Raw genomic sequence first — 16,498 nt, 5'->3', positions numbered from 1 at the left:
ATACCATTCCCAACTCAAAACAGTCATAAAACCCATTTCCAGGTTAGAGGCTCAAATAAAGACAAGGAATAACAGTTTGAATATATATTACAGTGATTCATGAACATGTTTAATGGTATCTATTGCACAGATATGATCATTAAAATCAAATGTCAAAATCGTCAGGGTCACTTGTAACTAACTACTTCAGGGTTTTTTATTTTTATTATTGGGGCATTTTGAGGGTCCAGGTTAATTCACAAAACTAGATAGAAGTAGCTTCTGTATAAAAAAAACCTGAGTTCACTGCTTTGGAAATCTAACCCAATCTATGTTGTCTCACTAGAATGCCCTGACATTATTTTCACACTTGGCATCAGGCAATAGAAGTGTGTTGATCAGCTTATCACCACTCCGATTTAGCTCGCATTCCATGTCAAAGTTCTATTAGATACTGCAGTTTCCATTGTCTTCTGAGAGGCCAAGCCTATCAAATGTGCATTTTAAAAGCATGTTTTTAACTAGCCATTTTTTAAAGCAGTCTAGAGAATAGCCAATCCTTGTCTGGCAAGCAGTACAGAATCCTTCCACATGTCTTCTGCATTCTGACACCACCAGCAACAGCCAAAAGCACAACACAGAGTGCTCTTTACAAAGACCTATTGCAACTATCTGCAGTTGATTGCTAAGAAAAGGGATCATTGTGTTTTGTCAATAAAAAAAAAAAGTGTGTTTGGCATTAGGGCAACATGGTGATTTCAGAAGGCACATGCATGGGCATAAATGTCACACCTGTTGTATCTTCTTGAATCAAAATCATTTTCATTGGATCTCACTGTTCAAGCTGCATAAATCTATAAAAGAATGTGGGTTCTTTAAGGAATTGTAATTTGAGCCTGTCAGTAAACTCCAAAACACCTTTCCCCTTTTGTATTCTGATTGTTGCACGGCTCAATGGAAGGCATTCTTTAGCCCTAAAATGAATTGGCTATCCCAAATTAGACAATAGACCTGCTAAATTCTGTGCGAGGAGGCTTTCTGTCTGAGACAGCGCTCCAAGTAAGCATACTTTTCCACTTAGGGCTCAGTACAAAAATCATCACCAGCATTTATAAACAAGGCATTGGCTTCAGAAGGAAAATATAATTCAAAAAGAAGATCACAGTTACAACAAATAACTGTTTTGATGTTTTTTCCAAGTTCTTGCACACTGAGCACAACATTCACAATTTCTTTTCTGTTAAAATTTGCTGACACTCTACAAACAAATGCAAAGGTCTGGATGACAAAAAGGAAACTTTCCTCAACTCTACTTTATAAGGCTCACAAAAATAATAAAGTTAGTTAAATTTTGACATTTAGCAGTGGCTGACATTTTTAACTTTAAAGGGGGGCTTTTATTCTCACTGACCAATCTTCTGAGTTTGAAATGTTTGGTAATTAACACTACAAATTGTGCAGGAGTTAGAACAACCAACTTCTAAATATTTACTTAGAACTAGATGCAGTATTTTTTGCATTTATCTATATGTTAGTCTTCAATATGTAAAAAGCATGTATTTCAGTGCAAAAAAAAACCCAAAACCAGAAAGATTGCATTTTTATAAAAACAACAAGAACACAGGTACAGCAATATTATGTTTTATTTTAAAAAAATCCAAAGACCAAACATTATCAGAAACCTGAGGTGCTATAAATTTAGCATTCAAAACTAAATTTAGGGTTGGCATGCTCCAAATTCATCCAATTAAGGAGTGTCATCAATCAGGACCCTGGAAGTACCTCTTCCCTATAGCAGAAGCTTCCCTATGAAAGAAGGTTCCACCTGAGATTCATACACTCCCATCCAGCTTGTATTTTGGACACTTTGAAAACCTGGATGATGAGAATAATCAAAAGCTCCATTTAGGCTGTTCAGATCTTGCTTTTTGCTTCTGTCTGATTTTTACTATCTTACCATCTTTCATTCTTGTTCCTTGTTGTATGTTTTATAGTTTTTGTTTAATATTTTTTACTTGTGAATTTCCCAGAGTCATTGGTTCTTTATGAACCCTAAGTAGCTTAACTGACATTTTTGGTGCAAAACATAAAGGAAGGAGTGTCTGAAGTATTAAGAGAGATGTGAATATGGAAACACAATTTAAGCATTTTAGACATAAACAAGGTGCATTCATATGTACCTCCCAGTATGTGCATGTCTCCTCTATAAACAACATTCCATTTCATATCAGTACAGTAGCAATACTTGCAGAATTATACTAACTACCCTGTTTCCCCCAAAATAAGACATCCCCTGATAATAAGCCCAATCGGGCTTTGAGCGCATGGCAATAAGGCCAAGCTCTTATTTCAGGATTCAAAAATATAAGACAGGGTCTTATTTTCGGGAAAACATGGTAGTTAGTTTCAGAGCACTAATTAAAAATATATCAATTACAGCAGAATATCTCTCACTCTCTCTCTCGCTTTCTCTCTCTCTCTCGCTCTCCAGTATCTATCATCTATCTGACAGAACAGAACAGAATAGCTTTATTTGACCAAGTGTGATTAGACACACAAGGAATTTGCCTTTGGTACAAAAGTGAGTGTACATGCAAAGCAACAGAGTAATAATAATCATAATAATACAAATAAGAGGGGATAGTAGAGAAGATGTGAAGGATAATAATAGTACTACAGCCATACAACATGAATAAATATCTTTAGACATAAGACAGTGCTGTAGGAATTAGGTGTTCAGAGAGTGATGGCATTAGGGGAAAACTGTCCCTGTATCTAGTAGTTTTGGCATACAATGCCCTATAGTGGTATCCTGAGAGAAGAAGTTGAAACAGTTTATGTCCAGGATGTGATGGTGGCTACCAAATGTCCAGCAGAATGACCACCAAGCTGTATTTATTGTTAGAAATCCAATGCTTTACTTTTTTTCACTTGAGCTATTAATTGAGGGTGAAACTATGGGCCATTTAGTTATTTACTGGCAGGATACATGCATCTTCTAGAAATGCTTTAAATAAGCCGTAGAAGAGCCCAATCTGTCTGAAGGACCATTAAATTAGTGCTATTTGTAGAGCTGAATCTTGATAAAGATTGTGATATAAAATGCCAGACTAGGCAAACTTTATATTTCAGAACCCAATATAACCAGATCCAGTTTTCTAATTCGTAGTTTGATTTCTTCTCTATTTGTATTTTTTATAGCCGCCCCCTTTTTTTAAAGAAAAAAAGTTGCATGTGAAGGTGTAAATTAGGATTTTCTGTGCTCTCAAACTAAGTTGGGATCAATTGTTAGACTGATATAAAGGAGAAAGTGATCTAAAATAATCAAAGAGAGAACCAACATAGAACTAAGGAGAAATTTCCTGACAGAATAATTAATAAATGGAACAACTTGCCTCCAGAAGTTGTGGTTGCTCCAGCACTGGAGGTTTTTATGAAGAGATTGGACAATCATTTGTCTGAAATGGTATAGGGCTTTCTCTTTGAGCAGAGGGTTAGACCAAAAGACCTTCAAGGTCCCTTCCCATTCTATTATTTTGTTATCCTGATTAGACTATAAATTAGGCAAGACTAATGATTTGCTGAAAAAAAATTTAGTTTCATGAACATTATTACTTGTAGTTATAGACTCTCTCAAAGAATTAGCAGTTGGATCATTAAAAAATTAAATTGAGACTGTAGACAACTGAGCAAGACATAGGTCTATGTCAGTCACTAGTCACTACTTGGATGAATGTTAGCAATAGGGGTTAATTTTGTTTTATTAAATCGAGTGCTAACTTATCCACAAGCAGTCAGTGGTTACTCTCTAGGCCAGTGGTGTCAAACTCACATTGTCATGACAGCGTTACGTGACGTATCGGAACTTTTTTTCCCCTTCACTAACTTGGGCGTGGGCATGGGCAGCATGTGATGCATCTGGCCCGTGGGCCAGGAGTTTGACAACTCTGCTCTAGAGGAGGAAAAAAATCCACCTCTACAAGATGTGAAAGCAGTAATATTAACATGTAATCTTTACCACATCTAGATCATAAAATAATGGGTTTGTTTGAATGAGCATGTGTATCATTTGGAGACAATAATTTAAATTATACACACGGACGTTAGCTGGAATGTTTACAAAATACTAGCGTTGAAACCAAATAATTTTAAATACATTTCTGGAATTTTAGTGGAAAGATTCATTTCTCATTTTTTTTAAAAATGAGAGAGAAGGAGAGACCATGATAACTTTCAGTGTTTCTGAAAGAGAATTTTTTGTTATTAAAGTTTAATTTAGTAAATATTCATATTTTAGTAACCTGACTTAAAAATACATCATTTCTAAATGTAAAGCTTTCAACAATATAATGTTAATATTAAAGGGATCCATTAAGAAGAGGTGGGGGCAATGGTGATATTCTTGATTGCTCCATCAGGCTCTTAACTGCAGCTATATTGCATCGTTTAAAATGTCACATATTGAAAAACAACTAGATCTTCAGAGGCTTTATCTTAACATTATTACATAAACATTCCTGTAGTGAGTACCAACAAAACATTCCAGGAGGTGAAATTACAAGATCTAATTAACCTGAGACATGTAGGAACAGAAAACTCATGCTTGACCCCCTGAGAACGTGCTGTTTCCATCCTTCATTGAAATTGTCCCAATACAATTTAGTAGGCAATGAAAGCAATGGGTTTTCCACAGGAATTACTTAAAAACCTATCTGGTTTAATAGAAAATGGGAGTGTTTCACTAGGTTGTTTGCTTTAAAACCACTTGAGAAGATTCTACAGGAGAGACAAAACTGTCTTTCACATCTCTGCCAAAAGATTGTTTTTCAGTCATAATGCATGTAAGAACTCAATTGTGGTCTTTTTAATTGTTACATGTTCTGGTTATAAGCATTAATAAAGCATACCCAGAACCATCTAATACATCTGAGCTCTCTTGTGCAGAACAGTCATGTGGAGGAACAATTTAAACTTATCTCTGTCTCTAGAATGGAACAATTTTGTGCACCTGAGCCTAAAATATTAAGCAAGAGCATTCCGTTTGTTTCTGTTGCCATGAAATCAGGGATCGGCTCTTGAAATGTCATTTGTATGGCAGCCCACTAGCTAGCACGTTCCTTGCCTTCCAAAATATTGTGGCACCACTAGTGGCTTAATAATGCCTTGCCCTTTTCTATCCACACTTTCATGTTGTGCTTCTAATTCTGTAAAACACAAAAGAAAAGGAGAGCATGATTGATGGTAGCACCTGCCCAATTTTTACCTAAGTTTGGAGCTAAACTGGAATAAGCCTAATTAATACTTACAGTAGGAGCCCTCCAGAGAATCCTACAGTTTGTGGAAAATGGGGGGTGGGGGGAGGAATGTTGCAGAAGGTGGCATTTCTATATAGCCTAAATAAAAGACAAAAGGAACCGACCATGATGTGCATGAGAACTCATGGAAAGTGAGAAGTGTTTCCAGCTGAAATGATATTATAGCCATCCTTCTGCAGCTGTGAGGCAGGGTAATAACTAGGAAAAAGGAGCTTTGAAAATAGGAAGGCATGAAGAAAGAGAAGGATTTGACTCCCCTCTGTTTGCCATGTATGTTTCCCTTTAATTGCTTCCCAAGATGACACTTTATAGGACTGCAGTGGCAAATTGATTCGGCACACTCATTTGACATAATTACATCTAGTTTAGTCCTGACTGCAGTAAAGCTAGTCTCAACACAGTGCAAAGAACTGCGGCTCTTAACAGCAACGCCAATATCTTTCCCTAAAAAAGTTGTTTCTAGAGGTTCTAGGCTGTAGTTACTACGAGCATAACCTGGAAATACTACAGAAATATCAGCACATTTTATCAGAGCACCAGTGAACCTCCCCTTCTAAAGAAGCATCCCTCCTTGGTCCATTCTGTCACTTCCTGTTTCAGCTATAGCCAGCTATTTAAGTGAAGGTGAAGGTTCCCCTCGTGCACATGTGCTAGTCATTCCCGACTCTAGGGGGCGGTGCTCATCTCCGTTTCAAAGCCGAAGAGCCAGCGCTGTCCAAAGAAGTCTCCATGGTCATGTGGCCGGCATGACTAAATGCCAAAAGCGCACGGAACACTGTTACCTTCCCACCCAATAGGTGGTCCCTATTTTTCTACTTACATTTTTTATGTGCTTTCGAACTTCTAGGTTGGCAGAAGCTGGGACAAGTAACAGGAGCTCACTCCATTACGCAGCACTAGAGATTCGAACTGCTGAACTGCCGACCTTTCGATCGTCAAGCTCAGCGTCTTAGCCAATGAGCCACCGTGTCCCTTAGTCAGCTATTTACAAGTTGTTAAATACATTGAAATAACTGGTCCTCCGTCTCTCTCTCTCTCTCTCCTCTCCCTCTCCCTCTCCCTTTCTCTCTCTCTCCCTCCCTCCCTCACACACCATTTTATCTGGACTTGATTGATTCTGGGCTTTAGGAATGCTGATTTTAAAAAAGACGAAATTAAACATAAAAAAAAAACATTTGTGGAAAAGCTTAATGTTTAAAAGACTTGCTGAAAATTTCTCCCATTTTTATCCTTCAAAACTGGCAAACTTTATTGAGAAAAACTGCAAACAGGCTGAAAGTGGAAAAATCAACCTACGGTAATACCCTGATGAAAGCATTAGTTCAACATGCTTCTTTCAGCGACAGTAACCGCTTGGGGTACTTTCAAAATGGGACTTTGACTTCAACCTGCATGATTTGCCCTGATATCAACAATAGGAGAGAGGAAGCTGTGGTCTTTGGAAAAAACTTGGATTTTGAATACTTAGTAAATTGCATGGATTCCCAATGGATTAGGGAAGCTGTTACATATGAATGTGCTTCTCTACAAACTATGAAGAGGGCTGTACCCCATAAGAAACCTTATATTTACTCCATATGCATCCTACCAGAAATATGACACCAGCGCCCCTTAGTGGTCAGGAGAATTTGGAAGATAATTTGGGAAGAAGGGGGAGGGGAAATCTCATTCGATTTGAGCCAAGTCTGCATTTCTTTTGCTATTGTTTGAAGAATTCTAATTATCCTGCATTTTAACAGCTTAGTACTGCCCACAGAGTTTCACAAATAAAGGCTATTACTGCTACTTCATGCTTCAGCTCACTGATTTCTGGGCCTTACGAAGAGGAAAAAAGCCTTCTTAAGATCTCTTTTCACCCCCAGCAAAAACTTTATGGAACAGATTCTTTTCATCTGCTAGATCAAAATGGAGCTGCTGCCAAGAATTGTTTTTCTGGTCAGATGAATGTAACAGGTCCCAGCATGAACTACCCCTGCTGCCATTTAGCTGTTCAGGCTACAAATTGCCAAACAGCAAAGAGGCCAAAGAAACTTTAAAAATCCAGACAGAGAGAGGAAGATTAATTTGTAGTATTAACCATGTAAAAATGGAAGCTTATAAGAGACATGAAGCTGTCACCTAATGTTTGTCTCTTTTAAAATTTAGGCTGAGATGAACAAAAAAACAAAAACAAAAACAAAAAAAAACAGATTGATGTGCACCTCAACCTCGCCTCTTCTTACTAACTACATAATAAACAACTGGAAGTTTCCAAATCACTTCAGAAGCTAGGAATAATACAAGCTGCTTTGATTTTGATAATACTTTGATTTTGTTCAATGTTGTAACTTTTTGTGCTTATTTCCAATTGTTGTGTTCGGCGGCCCCAGCAACTGGGGACGCCACCCCGTGATTGGCCAAGAGGCGTGGCCTCCCTAAAGCGGGAGTATCTGTGGTTGCTGATTGGTTATCGTTTGACAAGCTAAGGAGTATAAATAGGCTGTCAGTTCTCCCCAGCCTTGTTCATGTTTTCTCAATGCCTGTTGCTGTTTAATAAAGTGTTCTGTTTAAATGCAACCTTGGCCTAATTCATGCCTGAACAAACTATTTAACACTGGCGACGAGGATGATGGCAGTCATGGCCAGATGATCAAAGGACTTATACATCCATGCAACATTAACACACAAAAGGACAGGACTTCTTGATTTTCTAATCCCATCCCACTTCACAGATCCACACCAAGTCATTTTATAATCATATTTTTGCCAAACTGAATGTGTTCATTTGAAATCCAAATGCACAGGATGGTGCTTAGCTTCTCCCAAAGAGGCCCATATAGTAGTTGGCAAGTTAAATAAGCTAAACTTTCATCATGTAATACTTAGCAAATAAACTTGCCACTTCAGAGAGGAAGCCAATTACAAGTATTTCACTGAGGTAGGTTAGTTGGTTAGTTGGTTGGTTGCTTGTTTGCTGGATTGCTTGCTTGCTTGTAGATATTTCATTACCAAACTAGGTAATATCATCATGAGTTTACCTAGTTGAGTAATGAACCGTTTTGAAACAAGCAAGCCAAGCTCAGATGCCATCAAGAACACTAGAGTTCAACCCTGAGTTACAGACAGTCTCTTCTATCTACAAGATAGTGTAGCAATCTTTCAAGCATACAACTAGCTTTGAGGCCATACTTAATCATGTAAACTTGATGGATCTTGATTTTTTTTTTTTTGCTAGTCCAACCTATCTCAGAGGATTGTTGTTAGGAAAGAGCCGGATGAAGGAAAATCATGAACATAATACTGAGCCCCTGGAATAAAGCAGATGGTAAATCTAATTAGGAAATAAAATTATACAAAAGCATGCACATTATGCTTCCAATATTCAAAATGGACCTAAGATTTATTACCTTGTGACTGCTTTCCTGGCATTGTGGTAAGTTCAGGATCTTTATCCATGTGCCCGAGATCCAGATATCAAAGAACAATGAGGGACAGGCTTTCTCACCTAATTTAAGAATGGAATATCCTTCTGCCTTTCTCCTCTACCTAACAATCACACTAGAAATCTTTGCCATTAAGAAAAAAACTCTCTTTGAGGCATTTTAGCCCACTGCTACTTTTTAAAAAGGTAGTTAATGTTTAGCTGCTGATTAATTTCTGTGAATCATTTTAAACTGGACACCAATTTAGAACTTCCATGTTTTTAATACAGTGTTTTTCCCTCTCTGTTCTGCTTACTTCCTAGCAGCCCAGGCTTATCCACCAAGTCCACCCCATTCTAGCCTACACCAATCTCTTCCTTCTTGGTGGCCTTTCCAATCTTGCGGGGGCTTCCCCCCACCTCCTGCCTTCAGGGACCATTTGGGGCTTGGTTGCCTTCTATGAAAGGCTGGACCTTGTTTTGTTTTTGATTTTTAACAGTTTCAAAGATGGAAGTGAAATGCTGGTTACTGTCTTCATTGAATTCTTTTTAACAGGTTCAGCAGACTAATGGCCATTTTGATGATGATGATAACGATGATGGTGGTGATTACTAACTGAAATTACCAAGCATTGGCTCATATTTCCCAGCCTAGCTCAGGTGACAAAAAGAGCAAGAAACCTGTGGGAGGTTTTTCCCTCTGAACTAGCCTCAAAAGATGCTGACAGAAAGGAAGCGATTGGTATTTCCTTTCCTGGAATGGTTGGGAAAAAGAAGCAGGGAATCCACCAAATCCACCAGCCATATTAGCTGTGGTCTTGAGAGAACTCCTGGCCATCATAGTGATCAAGTGAGGAAGGGGTGAAATTTGGAAGAGGATTTCTCAAGTCAGCTTCATTTCTAGGTAGTTAAGCAAGCAGCTGAAGGTTGTGTTACTGAAAATGAAATATATGATATATTGTTTTAAACAAATAAAATGCACAACGTTGTTTGAGATGAAAGGAAACCCCTCAGCCTGATTGCTCTCCTTAATCTTGCGTGGACTCTGACCAAAAGAATCAACAGATTTTACTGTAGGAAGCCTGCTCATCCGGTCATCAGTTCTAGTAGAAATAGCCTCACAAAAATTGTTCCTCACCACTTTCTGTTCTCTCACATTGGTTAAAAGGCTTGGCTCTAAACACAACACATATCCAGACAGCCATATTAATTTGCCAGCACCACCTCCGGGCATTTCTCTCAACACAATAGCCATCCTATATGTAGCAATTATTTATGCCTCCCTCCCTCCACTTGTCACTTCCACTTAGGAGGTCACTGCAATTTTACATTTTTAATCCTGAATCTACTGTGGCTGCCAGTACAGGAGCAAATGCCTTTGGAGTTTTGCAGTCCAGAGTCTGGATGCTTTTGCCCACCCAAACTGTCCCCTCCGCTTGGTTAGTCATTACTCAGAGCTGCAGTGAAACTTCTCTATGTTGTGTCAGACTTGGCCAGAATGATGAAGTTGTCAGGACAACAGATTGGCATCTAAACGTCTTACTGTACATTGTAGAGGTGAGTGACAGAAGGTGCTTAGAAGGTTTCCCAGGCAGGAAGGTGGAGATGATGAGCTCTCCTCTGCTACCTCTAAAGGTTGACATGCTCATCGGTAAAAGGAGTGTAGCATTTCCACTTTTCCACTTTTCCCTATTGGAAAAGGCTAGACAAGGCAGAAGCATTCTGATGTTATTTGAAAAGGCTTAGGAAATACAAAGCCTAGTGGTCTGGAAAAGACTCACAATGGTGTGCCTGAGGCAGGAGAAAGGTTTTGCTTTGGATTTTTGATTTCCTGAAATATCGCTAACAGCGCATCATCAGTATTGTACTGTGGCAATTATGTCTTTTTATAGCACATCGCTTCCTAACGTGAGATACAATTTAAAGTCTAAACATACCAATCCTTCTAGAAGATTGCTGTTAAACTGTCTCCAACCAAGTGTCCATATACACATACTGCACTAAAGCCATTTAATTTGCTTAACATCAGTTCACTTGCAATTAATATGCCTGCCATAACAAGGCCCATAAAATCGCTAGCAGTAGGGGAGTGAAATGATTATAACATTTTTCCCCTTTCAGCAATACCCATCTATTATCTGAGCTCTGTCAAATCTTTTTAAAGGTAGAAAGAAGAAGCTGAGCAGCATCTGAACAGCTGTTGTTTACTGAAGCAATAATTAGTAACAGGGATGGCATTAAAGTACCTGCTACCTGAAATAACAGCAAAACAGCAGATGAACACACACACGTGTGTCCCCGACCTCCTGGCTAGACAAACCAAAACAACTAACAATACAAAGAATAGGCTGCTGCTGAGATTACTTAATTTGTTTTATTAAACATTCAAAAGCTTCCCAGATGATTCTGCTCATTTAAGACAGACCTGCTTGGTGCCACATAATTAAATTCAAGTCATCCCACTTGACTCTACTATGCTTCTCTGGATAATTACTAGTTCAGTACAAGTATCTTTGGATTCAGGCAGATATTCCAGTCCCTCTTCAGAAGATAATATTTGAGCTGAGAATAATTAATAAATTAAAATAGAGATAAAACAAGCAATCTTGGGGGGTGGGGGACACACACCGATCCATGGTATGCAAATCCAGATCAAGTGAGGCAATTTGGAGCATAAATCAAGACCGAAAAGTATCTATATGTTCCAGAGACAAATAACTTTTTTTTTCAGATATATTGGACATTTGGACATCCTGTCATTCCAAACTAACACATTTGAAAGCCTTGACTTGGAAAAGCAAACAGTGCAGAAGCAATTTGGACATTTGTTACCGAATATTGTTTGTTTTAAATGGTATTAGCTCAGCAGCCCATGAGTGGGCAAGTATTTCTTTGATGGCTAAAGATCTCCCTTTAGTGTTGAACTAGACAACACGAGGGCACAAGCCAACTTATTTTTCTATCCTGTGCATACTTTAAGAAGATGGCAACACTTAGCTGACTAGGGTTGGTTCAATGTATCTTCCATTAATGAATGTTGGATCTGGATACATGGAAGATCACCAGGAACTTCAAGGGATTGTAAGACAGCAAGAAAATGGAAAAAAAATACTTAGGAGAAGCAACCCATCTGAATCTGAGCTGCCAAGAAAAATACTTGGATGGAACCATATAGTCAATATGAATTGATCTTTACAACTGAAGTCTTGTGTGAGAGAAAATAGGATTTAGGGACCAAAAAAGGAATAAAGAAAGAAGGGACTAGAGAAGAGGTACTTTGTGATTTGCAGACTCTTTGAGAAATGTGATGTTTTGGCAGATTGACAACTGCTTGATAGCAATGTGCATGCAGTTTGCTTCAACATTACAAAAACTGATTTGTAAAACATCACACATGACAAGAGCCATGAATGTCTACTGCTTCCTTCTCCAAAGAAAGATAAACCTGAGCAGCATTGTCTCACTTATCTTAGAAAGTAAGAAGCATATTCAGTCCTATAGCCAACTAGCCCATAGCAGACACCATTCTTTTAAAGCAGTGTTTTTCAAACATGGTAACTTTAAGACGTGTAGATTTCAATACCCAGAATTTGTCAGCCAGCATGCAGAATTCTGGGAGTTGAAGTCCACATATCTTAAAGTTGCCAAGTTATTTTATAAAGCTCCTTTAAATAATCTTCAAAAGAAAATTGACCTTTTTAAACATTATCTAAAATAATTCAGTACTAAAACTAAGCTTAGAGCTTTCATAGTCTTCCAGTGAAAATAAATGGTTATCAATCTTGTTATTATGGAAAATCCATGAGAATGATTCCAACCTGTTCTGGAAAATGAGAGGAGTATTTTCCTTTTTAATTCACAAAAGTCTCCCAAACCCATATAGCACATATTCATGCAATTCCAGTTCAGGAAATTACCAGTTCTGTGAGAGCTGAACCAATGCTGATCCTGAGCACAAGACAAGACAACTACTATGCGGTGCTTATTTAGTCAAGGAGAAATCAAACTGGTAACTTTCTAATCTATGTTGTAACATTGTGTAGAAGTCATTATGAAATTGACCAGATATGATTTTCTTAAAAAGAGAAATTGTAAAATTGATTAGAAACAGGAACACTCAGGAAATTAATGGCATTTAAAGCCCAATTTGTATCCACCAGGGATTGGCAATGTGGTAACCATGGACACTGATGTAAAACAGACATCTCCTATCACACCTGACAATCTTCCTGCCCACCTGACTGTGTATTGTTAAAACTTAATAAGAAATTATAATAAATGGAAAGCTAGTATGCTACAAAGTGCCATCCTCTAAAATCAACCTTATTTAAAAGTCTAAATTCTCAGAAAATAAAGCAGTGGTTCTGTCTGTTTAGTAGAGAGCCCACCTATTAGTAGGGAGACATAGATGGATTCAATGTTAGGGGACACACTAACAGACTGCAAGGAATGCCTCAGAGCAACTTTGTCAGTTTGATATTTTAACCAATCACAATAGTTGGAAAGGGGCCTGGTTAGCAAGAAGATAGGAGATTAATATTCCAATAAATCAATACATCTTTCCTTCCTCTGATATTTCCATGTCAAACAACAAAAAAGTACCTAGTTTCCCTCAAAGCCGAAGCCAAAATACCGATAAGGGCTAGTGCTCAGGAGCTATACAGCAGGGGTGTCAAACGCGCATCATCACGGCATTGTCACATGATGTATTGGAATTCCCTCCCCTGTGCTAAACTGGGTGGGGGCGGGGGCAGCACATGATGCATCCAGCCTGCGGACCATGAGTTTGACACACCTGCTATACAGGGATGGGAGCCAGGGCCCACAGCAGGCTTTGGCAGCCAATAGAAGCTAGATAAATCTCTGCCCCTGACTGCATCATTATCAGCCTTGTCGCTGAGACCAGTGTGACTTGTTCCATCCTGACCCAGAGGTCCCGAGTCATCCACACCCAGTGAACTGCATCGAGCCGGCCATGCCCAGCCAGCCATGCCCACTTCGCCGCTGTGAGTCATAGTCTTACATGCAACTGGCCCTTTGAGGGCAACCATAATGCTGATGCGGCTTTTAATGAAATTGAGTTTGACACCCCTGCTGTAAATTGTTTATATAGCAAGCCTTGGGTCAGGACAAAAGGGAAGCTACCACTTTAATGACAGAACAACTAAAGACAACTTCGCAGGGCCTCTTTAGCAGAGTGAAAATGAGACACTGGCAATGTTATGAGTACATATCCCTTAAACATAGTATGATAGGCAGATGCAATTCTACCCTTTATCTATCTTGGCTTTAAGAAACAAATTGCACAGATTATTAGAGTAAAAACAGCATCTGTGGGAGCAAACAGCATCTGGTGGAACTAAATAGAGATTATCCTATTCATGTAGAAGCATCCATTTTATATCAGTGGGGCTATCAAGGCAGGTCTCTGTTGAACAATTCAGGATCTCACTTAAGAGAATGAGCAGGAAAGCCCCAAAACAGAGGATGGTTGGCTTTTTGACTTTTGAAATTAGGGAAATTCATTACTGTTGAGAAGGATCCCTCTTAGTCCATTAAAGCAGAATCTAACATTTATGTATCATTAAAAGAAGATGATTACAATACATATGTTATACAGTATAACATATGTATTGGGCTATTAAAATTACAGTTGTTGGAAATCTACTAATTTCTTTTTCATCAGATATGTTCATAATATTTGGCCAACACAAGCATACATTTTCTTGCATAAGAGTGAAAAAATGTGCAAAACCTTATGGGAAATAGATTTAACCACTCATCCATTAATCCAAGATGCATAAATATCAACGAGAGTTAAAGATACTCAAGATAATAAGAAACACGTTGTCACAAGATGAAGCAGGGGCTGCCTGCAGTTCAATCATGATGTTTCAATTAACTTTTAGAGAGAAGCAACTCAAAATATTTTCTGAAGCCTGTCCTGTCTCTCAGCCAGAATCAGACAAAATTTAAGTAAACACACAGCTAGTGACAGCATTGAGCAGCAAAAAGGAACTCCTTGATAACCTGAAATTAAGGTGTATAAAGTAACCTGGAGTGCATAGTATTGTGTAGCAGATAGCTTGATATGATGTAAAGAATGCATGGAGTGAGAATCACTAAAGTGAAGAGTCTAAGTTTTGTAGAAAAATGTCTTGATGCTGCTGTCTGTATGGGGAAAAAAAACTTTATTTAGGAAATAACATGGTGATAGAAAAGCTACTGTTACTTAAGTCTAGCTATAGTTTAGTCGGAGATAGACTAAATTATTACTGTTATGGTTTATCCTGGAGCCTGTAATGTTCTCCCTTCCATTATGGAAAGAAGGTGTGCAGGTGAGAACTTGCAGTGTATAGTTGAGAGACAAGAATCTGAGAACTGAGAACTGAGAAAAGAATCAAATAATGAAGGCCCTGAGAAAATCAGTCCAACCCAATATATGTTATGTAGAAGCATGCAAAGTATGGTGCTTAGACAAGGAAGGGACGGTAGTTCTTCTGTGAACTATCTCTACATCAGCGGTGAAATGCACTTACCTTCACTACTGGATCGGAAATGTGAGAACGTGTGCCTTCTGCGCATGTGCAGAAGATAAAAAACAGATCATAATGACATGCCGGAGGATGGGCAGAGTCTCCCGCCGCTGGCCCTATCACCTTGCGCGAGCCGAATAGATCCATTCGGATTTCACCGCTGCTCTACGTCTAATGTCTCCAGCAGTTTATAGGTTTATATGTGCAGAAAGCTGGTACGCGCAAGATTTAACTCCAGCACACAACTTAGACGTGATTCATAAAACCATACAGTGCCTTAGAACCCTCAAGTTGAGCAGCCATTGCACCATAAGAAATAGAGTGGCAACATTTCTTCAGAAATGTGAGGAGCAAAGTATCTTCACAAGCGACCTTCTTTTTGAGAATCTGCTCCTTGAGAGGAAGTTGGAGAATCTTGTCTCTTCTGAATGGAATTTTCTGCTTGGTGTCTGCCTTGCGTGGTAGGCTATTGGAATTTATTGGTATGCTAATAGGGTATGCTAACAGGAAAGACTACCAAAAATTCTCCTTTTTTTATATCAGATACAATCAAGGCAGAGTTATTTTGAATGTTTTCTTTTTGCTTATTGCCTTTCCCTGCTGAGATTTCATTTACTGTCTCTTTTAACTTTTGCAGCTTTCACATTCCTTTGCTCTCTCTGCCTTCCACCACAGCAGTGTTTTTCAACATGGAGAACTTTAAAATGTATGGACTTCAACTCCTAGAATTCCTCAGCCAGTATGCTGGGTTATCTTAAAAATGTCAAGCTTCAGAAACATTGCACTATAGTAGGGGTACATCAACCTGGCAGAGAATCTCTTTACGTAGTCTTTGATTTATGAATACACTTGAGCCCAAAATTTCTATTGCTAATTGAGATAGTTGTTAAGTGAGTTAAGTGAATCACTGCAATTGTTCAGTTAGGAACATGGTTGTTAAGTGAATCTGGCATCCCCATTGACTTTGCTTATCAGAAGGTCGCAAAGGGGGATCACATGATATCCCAGGATATCGCAACCATCATAAATATGAGTCAGTTTCCAAGCATCTGAAATTTGCTGCAATAGCTGTGAAAAATGGTCATAACTCACTTTTTTCAGTGCCATTGTAGCTTCAAACAGTCACTAAATGAACTGTTGTTGTAAAAGGACTACCTGTAGTCAGAATTGCCTGCATATTTGCTATTGGCACAAGGGATGCAATAATGATTTTTAAAAAACCCAGAAATCTATATCCAAGATGATTATAAAAATGTGTCCTTTGTTTT

This window comes from Pantherophis guttatus, chromosome 8 (assembly GCF_059756535.1).
Source record: "Pantherophis guttatus breed Tessera chromosome 8, ASM5975653v1, whole genome shotgun sequence".
Taxonomy (NCBI): domain Eukaryota; kingdom Metazoa; phylum Chordata; class Lepidosauria; order Squamata; family Colubridae; genus Pantherophis; species Pantherophis guttatus.
This window is presented reverse-complemented; position numbering follows the sequence as displayed.